General features: G+C 45.9%; 1 long non-coding RNA gene across 1 annotated transcript; it reads right to left on the reverse strand.

Annotated features, from left to right (window-relative positions):
* Window positions 1-2,194: 2,194 nt before the first annotated feature.
* On the reverse strand, window positions 2,195-3,109 carry LOC110297047 (uncharacterized). Its single transcript, XR_002378240.2, has 3 exons — window positions 2,921-3,109; window positions 2,367-2,489; window positions 2,195-2,289 (listed from the first exon to the last, which is right to left on the reverse strand). It is a non-coding gene; the product is annotated as an uncharacterized LOC110297047 (long non-coding RNA).
* Between the last annotated feature and the right edge of the window lie 5,385 nt (window positions 3,110-8,494).

Raw genomic sequence — 8,494 nt, forward strand, 5'->3', positions numbered from 1 at the left:
GGCTGTGGAGGAAGCCTTTAGTGTTCCTGTTACCAAACAAGGAAACTGGTTCATAGAAGGATTAAGTGACATTCACAAATGGGGCCTGCTTACCCCAAGCCTCTACTCTTAACTTGACCCAGGCATGTTTACACAGTAGGGTTGCACAAATTGGCTTCCTCTTCTTAGAAGCAGGGAGCTTTGTCGGCTAGTTAGTTTTGATTCATTTATTTATTGTTTTCAGACAAGGCCTCAAGGAGTGCAGACTGGCCTTGAGTTTGCTGTACACTTCTGACCCCTCCTGTTTCTACTTCCTGAGTGCTAGGATTACAGGCATATGTTAGCACATCCAGACTAGATGGAGACCAAAACCAGGGCTTCATACATACATAAGGAAGTAAGTACTTTAGCATCTCTGCTAAATCTTTAGCCAGCTGTGAGCTTTTAAAAAGAATGTTGGTGTTGGCATGGCGCATGCACACAAGTGGTTTGCACAACTACAGTGTAAATCAGGCCCCGGGGTTGCTCTGTAGTAAACCTCTCCCACATGGGTTGCTGGGCACACTGAATGCATGTTGAACAGTATATGCTAGCAGAGAGTTAAAGTTCAAAGCCACGCCTGGGTAAACACATGTCTGTAATTAGTATTCCAAAGCCAATGACCATGTGGGGTATTGCTCTAGAGAAACAGAGCCCACCTAGTCCAGGCATTGGGTGTTTGTTTGTTTGTTTGTTTGTTTGTTTGTTTTTAAACCAATCTATTAAAGAAGTTCTGAGTGGCTCTTGGAGACTGTAGAACATTAACCTAAATTGAAACCATGTGACTAATATATCCTAAATTAATCCAGGAATTGTTTTTAGATGCATATGATTCTTTAAAAGCTCCGTGTGGTTTAAAAACATGTCACACCCCAAGTTCATACACTGACCTCCACCTTCAGTGTTTTAATTAGGAGTTGGGGCCTTGGGAAGTAATTATGTCATGAGAGCCCTTATTACTGGGATTATTGCCACTGTTTAAAAGCCCCAGATAGCTCTGACTTTCTATGCCATTTACGATAAAGCAAGAAGCCAGTGACTGGTGCTCACAAGAACTGGCCAGATGTCCGGCCAGCAGTCTGTGAGAAATGGAGCCCTGTAGTTTATTACCTACTTAGTCTAGGCTACCTTGTTATAGAACTCTGAGCTGACCATGATGTGGTGAACGATGTTCTATGACCCGACATCTCATACACTATACAACAGAGTCACTGTATCTGCAATGCTCTATAATGCTACACTGCTGACCATTCACGTGTTGCTTTATAGAATTTCTGCTTAAAGGCAAGAGATTATAATATGTCTGGGAGATCAAGGAGCCCTCCTAAGGCCATGATTTTTTGTATTTGTTTCTTAAAATGGTTTGCTTTTTAGTTCAATTTTTTTTTTTATTTAGAATACCTTTAGGAATTTCATACATTGTATTTTAATCATTCTCCACTCCTTCCCCAATTCCTGACAGGTACCCACTCTAATTCCATATCCACCGTCCTTGAGTCCTCTTTTGTAAATTTATTCTGAATTTTGTGCCTGTATGTGTGGGTGTGTGCACACGAGTGCAGTGCCAGCCGAGGCCAGAAGAGGGCATCAGATGCCCTGAAGCTGGGGTGATAGGTGCTTGTGTGCTACATGGTTTGGGTGATAAAAACTTGAACTGAAGTCCTCAGGAAGAGCACCCAGTACTCTTACCTGATGAGCCATCTTACCGTTCCATGCTTTGTGCCTTGACTGCGGCAACAGGTACAACTCCTACTTTGACAGCACTTAGGATTTTCTGAATGTTCTTAGAACTGAAGAACGGGTTTGTGTCCTCTTGGCTTTGTGCTCCTGTCCCAGGCTGGACCCCCTTACCATGGCAGATTCAGCATCACCTACTGGGTTCCTGCATATTGCCTGACATCTTCAAAGCTCACCGCTTCTTGTGTGCTGGGGCTTCCACGGATGTGGAACCACCGTGACGTGTAATAAACCAGGAATCTGCACCACAGACAACAGCCTTGTGTGCATCCTTCTGGATCTCCTGAGAATTTGGACTTAGTGAGAAGCGTTGGAAAGCAATAGCAGCAGCACAAACACTAAGAAAGATGGAACCTGGAAGAACGTGACTTCTAAGAAAAATGTCTATTTCTATAATAAAGCTTATCTGCTAAAGATACACTTTTAATCTGTGGCCTTTCCCTCCATCCTTGGTTTGCATCATGGGTTAACTTTACATGGTTGTTTCACCTTGAATCTTTCTTTTGAGAACTTTACCAGTTACATATCATTGTCCTAAAAAAAAAGAATACTCCATTAGCTGATGTCATGTAGACTCTCAGAGACCACACATATGATTGGAAACAGCTCACTGATGACTGCCAAGCAAGCAGGTGTCTTTGGTCCATGTTGTAACTCAGAGATCCAGGCTTCTTCCCATTGGTCTACAGCCAGTCACGTGGCCCCAACTGAGCTGCAAAGGTGCCGTTTTGTGCCTGCAGTTATAGTAAATTCGTCAGATGCTAACAGAGTGTCTTGTGACCCAGAGCCGTCTGAGGAAAGCTGGGGAGATGTATTCACTCTAGAATAGGTTCAGAGGCAGGGTGGGCCTGGCCACTCACTTGGGCCTCTGTGTCTAGTGTGCTGTATTATCTGGATGCTTGCTGAACACAGTGGTGACATGTATCAAGTGGTGACTGACCATGATTCTGCACTCTTTTGAGACTTGAATGTGTGAGTGTGGGTTTTTATTATTCTGACTTTTCTAGGAAACAAAACGAACCCACTTCTTCCCTGTGGCCCACATGGTGTGTGTTCCTATCCTGTCAATAGTAGTACGAGCCCCTTATTTTCTCCCCGGCTTTCCCTGGTAGGACACACACACCTTAGAGCAGCTCCCCGGCCTTCCCTGGTAGGACGCACACACCTTAGAGCAGGGGCCTTGCAGCATCTATCTTCTGAACTGCGGCCCTTTCCACAGTACCTGGCGTGAGACCGGCTGTGAGTAAATGTGTGGTGGTTTGAATGAGGAATGTCTCTCCTAGGCTCATGTGTTTAAAATTTGGTCCTCAGTTGCTGGTGCTGTTTGGGGATGTGAGGGAACCTTTGGGAGGTGGAACCTGCTGGAGGAAGCACATCACCGGGGGTGGGCTTTGAGGCTTTATAGCCTACCTCACTTCCTGCTCTCTCGTTCCGCTTCCTGCGTCGGGATGAAGTATTATTGTTTGCTTCCTAACTTCCAGGACTTGCGTTCCCTGCTATACTGGACTCTGTCCCTCTGGAAAATTCAGCTAAAATGCATACCTTTTTCTCCCAGTTACTGCTAGATAGACTTTGCTACATGAACCCTGGCTCGGAATACAACAGGGACTCCATGGGATAAGCAGGGAGGGCTGGGAAGACAGAGGTCCTGGAGAGGCACACAGGGATAAGTGCAGAGTGTGGAACGGCACAGGTCAATGCCTCATGCATTGATTCAGGCCTTAGTTAGGAACAGCCATTATTGTTGGTATTCTGTCTGGACTCCACCCCCACAGTTACCTGGCAACACCAGGTAAGCTCCTCCCCATGGTTACCTGGCAATAGCCAGGTAGGCCTGGCCAGCTATAACAAGGGCTGCTTGCCCCTTCCTCTCTCTTGCCTCTCTTACCCCTTTCTCTTACCTCTTTCCCCCTTGGTCCCCCCTCTCCATTCCCTCCCCCCCCCCCCACGTGGTCAGGGCCGGCCTCTACTTCTCTACTCTCTCCCTCTATCTGCCATTTTTTGCCTCTACTACCCTCTTAACTCCCGTCTGATGCCCTGAATAAACTCTATTCTATACTATACCATTGTGTGGCTGGTCCCTCAGGAGGAAGGGATGCCTTGATATGAGCCCACCAAGGCACCCCCTTCTCCCATACCTCACCACACCCCCATAGAAGATATCTTAATATCTCATTATCTTTTTGTAATCACAACGATTATACCATACATAGAGCTAGAGCGGAGCACATATCACTGAGTCGAACAGGTCCTTGCTCCCAGGTACTGCACAATCTAACAGGGGGGTTCTGCTAGAATGGAGCTAGAGCAAAGATATATATTCCAAATTGAAATCTTGTCCTCTGTATCATTACCTAGAGATGAAACTGGTAATTCTGTCCTCTTCGAGATTATCAGTGACCAGTGTGAATGGGAAGCAGCATGAAGTGGTGGGAAAATGGCTTTGAGGCTGGAGAGAGCTGGGTCAGAATCTTACGTTTGCCTCTTTATGATTCAGTGTATGTGGGGCAAGTGGACCGTGCCACCAGGCAGAAGAACTGGTAGGGGTGAGGGAACCCGAACCCCATGAGTAACTGAGAACAGTAGGAGTGGGGGCCACTCCCGCCTAACTTTACCTGCTCAGGAACATAACACAGCCCCCCCCCCCCCGAGAGGACCACAACAATCAGTCACACAGGGAAAACACTTGAAGTTGTTCCCCATGCAAATAGAACACCACTAGAATCTGAAACCGAGCCAATGGGCAGGATCTACCCCCGGATTCCCCGACTCCTCAATGTTGATAAAGTCCCTATTCACATGAAGTAAAGTGTACAGGTTATTTCACCGAGGATTGTCTGGGAGTGGCTGTTTTACTGACTGTAAAACTTTGAGGAAGATTTCTCTCTCCCAAAAGATTAATCAATGGACTTTGGACCCACCTGGTAGTATGGGCTCATGCCCCTGCCACCACTGCCACTCTCACCCTGTGCCATCACTGCCCCTGGTCACCTGCTGCTGCCCTCTGCTGCCACTGCCACTGCTGCTGGCATTGGCACTGCCTCAGTAGCAGATGAGACCTGGGACCCCAGCTACCTGCCCTGCAAGCTTCCCTTCTGAGAGCTGTAACACTTTGGCTGTTTCCAGCAGAACCAGAGCCCCCTCAGAACCTTTGATGACAAGTGTGTACTGAAAGTTTGCTGGTCCTGCCCCTTCACCTACTTGCTTCCCACCGTCAGCAGGTGGAAAGTGGATGTTCTAGCTCCATAATGCTATTTTATAGTTAATAAACTATGATTATTTTAGCATAAGGCCTTAGTACACAAAAAACAGTCCTTGCCCTGAGGGACCCGTGTAAAACCATCCTTGCCTGAATGGATCCTGCCCTGTATTCAAAGCATCTGTGGGAAGCTACACATAGTACCCTGCACCTCCCCAGTTACCAGGTAAGGACTGAGATTTAGGCAGAAGAAGACATGGGAGGGACATTGACAAGTGTCTGCTCAGTCCTCCCAATTCAAATTGGAAGTTTTAAATCTAGTTTTAAGATCTGGCAATTGGTTCTTTTTTGTGCTTAAGGTAGTGATTAACATAGTCACAAAATCTTTTATTGATTGAACATGGACATGGGTCACTGGATTAAAAATGAGTGTCAGGCTCAGCTCTGAGAATTGGCTCATAAGAGAAAAATTGACAGGCCATCTCGAGATAAGCCCTTCACTGACTCTAAAAACTAAGTTTTTCCTCCTCTACACGGCCAACAGTCAGAGATATTGTGGCTGGAATTTCCTTCTTCGACATACAAATGAAGCTGCTGAAAACCAGGGGTGAGTGTCTGCAGTTCTCCATGTTATATTTGATGCTCCATAACCCAGTTGGCTAACGTGCATATCATATTTGGTCCTGGGCATGATTCCTGACTCTGTGCCCTGTGCCAAGCAACAGGCTGGAGATCTGGGAGCTGGGAGCTGGGCCAGCTATTTGGAGCACATTGCATCAGACATTCCCCAGGGTGTAACGGAAGGGCTCCTTGCTAGAAAGCAGGGGGAATTCTGCCCTCAGAGATCAGACTCAGTAATTTTAACTCCTTGGCTAAAGGCCAATCCTCTAGCTAGCAGCTATCATGTGGCCTGTAGAAAATCTAGACACAAAGCCTCCAGCTCTGGCTTTTCATGTGGATACTACAGCCTCTTCTAGAAGGTATTTTGATCTCTGAAGGTCAACATTAAGAATGGAGTGGCATTATAAAATCTGACATTAAAAAACGTCTTAGTGAATTTCCTCACTCACAAGACATGTAAATATTTAGGAGGATTTATTTTTTGTTTTTGGCTTTGTTTTTTGCCAGTGTGGGGTGGGGGGGGGGATGAAGATTCCACATTAAAGAGCTATCCAAAAATAAAAATGAAAATAAGCTCAACCTCTCATTTTCTTTTCAAGTAAAATGTAATCTTACAATTTCCAGTGATGGATCGATAGATTAGTGTTGATTATGACATTTGTATCCCAGCCTCTAGTGGTAGTTAGTGAGCTGACTTTGTAACTTACCTTTTTCAGCTCCGAAGTCCCATCTTACCAAGCAAAGCGTTTGTGGGTGATTTATCTCTTTTGATAACCTGCTTACAGTGTGTTAACTGAAATACAACAAATTCATTGGTGGAAGGAAAGGCTGAACAATGTTCTTTTGCTAGCTGAACATCTTAAAGTCTGTAACTCAAGGGTCACCAGAGAATGGGGAGACAGTAGCGAAGACTGAAAGAATGATCTGGAAGCTGCCTCTGTGTGACCTCCCTGTAGGCTTGACGCTTGGTCTGCCTGCAGCCGTGGTCTCCTCTTGTCTTCTTTTAGGAAAGCTGGACTTTCCCAGCCGATCCCTCCTGTGAAGGGGTGGGTGCTCAAGAAGAACATGAGGATCTATAGAGTGCTTGCCTTCATGAGATGTTCCAGCCATGGCTACAGAACTTACATAAGCATCTTGGGGCTGTGGAAGATCTCCAACTTCCCACCAGCATTTCCATGGTCACATAAACCCACCCCTGACCTGCCTATGTGTGAGGTTCTAAGAATGTCACAATATGCTTGTGACCTTTTTAAAAATCCTGTTCATTTCAGAGACTGGCATGGTGCAGGATTAAAATGTCCAGGAGGGGGTCTGACAGAGTGGGAGGAGGAGGAGGCAGCAGGAAGGAGTTGGGCAGGAGACCTAACTAGGTAAGAAAGCCTGGCATTCCTCATGGCGTCCCAGCTGTCAGCCTGCAGGGTACAGACACATCCTGCCATGCCCTTGCCAGGCAAAGAGGCTTACTGGCCTGATCTTTCTGGACCTCGCCAAGGTCTGCTGTGTCCAGGACTCTACAGTCATAGGATTCAGCAGGGTATTAGCTATTTAGTTGGTGTGCTTTACCGTTTATGAAGGTCACCGACAAAATACTAAGCTGATCTTACGTACAGGTTCAAGAAGATGACTGGAAGGGATATCTCAGCTGTTAAGAGCATGTACTACTCTTACAGAGGATCTGTCACCCATGTCAGATGACTCAGAGCTACCTATGACTCCAGCCAGCACCAGGGGATCTGATACCGCCTTCTGAACTCCGGTAGACACTGTGCTCACACATGCTCATACATTGCTCCACACACAGTCTCGTACATAGTTACAAATAAAAAAAAAATCCTGAAAGAAATAAGATAGATGGGAATGGAGGGAAACTTGGGGTAGGGGACAAATATCAGACACACAAGTGGACTCACAACAACCCCATTCCTACATGGAAGGGGCCAAATGTATCACTTTCAACTCAAATGTTGACCAATGGTTCTCAGCCGTCCCAACCTTTTAATACAGTTCATGTTGTGGTGACCCCTTCCCCCAACCATAAAATTATTTTGTTGATACTTCATAACTATAATTTTGCTACTGTTATGAATTGTAATATAAATATTTGATGTGTAGGGTATATGATATGAAGCCCTTTGAAAAGATCTTTAAAACCTGAGGGAGTTGTGACCCACAGGTTGAGAACTGTTGCCGGAAATATTGTTTGTTGTGGATGGCTCTGTGCTGCTTGTATATTTAATGCTAATTCCGCTCTCCTGGGAGGGGTTGTCTTGAATGAGGTATTTGTCACATACTCAGGTGGCTTTTTGTGAACCAATCCCCTAATGAATAAAGGAGCCCATCACTGGCCAAGTAGGCGGGACTTCTGGGTTGGATGGAGGAAGAGAGGAAGCAAGAGAGAGTTAGGTCCTTTTGGAGTGGAGACAACATAAGGGTAAGTTTCCTGGTATCATGGTGAACACACAAGGATTCGCTATTGGGGGAATCAGATTTTAATAAGGTTTACAAGATTAGGTCTTAGTTGTTGCACTCAGAGATTGAGTTATCACTGTTTCTGAACTAAGTCTGCGTGGTGTTTCCTTCATGTGGCCGTTCAACTGGGTTCAAGAGAGAAAGGTACAGCGGCAAAGCGTGGGTTTGCCAGATATGCACCACAAAGGCTATGGGGGATTCGAAGCACAGGGTTGGCATCGTAACAACCCTCCAGTGGGAACCTAGCAAGCTGGGTGGAGAGTTTATGGAGTTCTGAGTCAGAGTCTCCATGAGATAAAAACAGGTTGGCTAGTGCATGGCCAGCCAGGCCGCCAAGGCTGGAATGTGCCGCTTCTTCTTCTTCTTTTTTAAATATTTCCCACAACAGAGAACCACTGGTCTAGACCATCACCTCCTCTGATCTTATAAAGTAGCACAAAATACCAGATT

This window comes from Mus caroli, unplaced genomic scaffold (genome assembly GCF_978045245.1).
Source record: "Mus caroli unplaced genomic scaffold, Mus_caroli_1 scaffold_7, whole genome shotgun sequence".
NCBI lineage: Eukaryota > Metazoa > Chordata > Mammalia > Rodentia > Muridae > Mus > Mus caroli.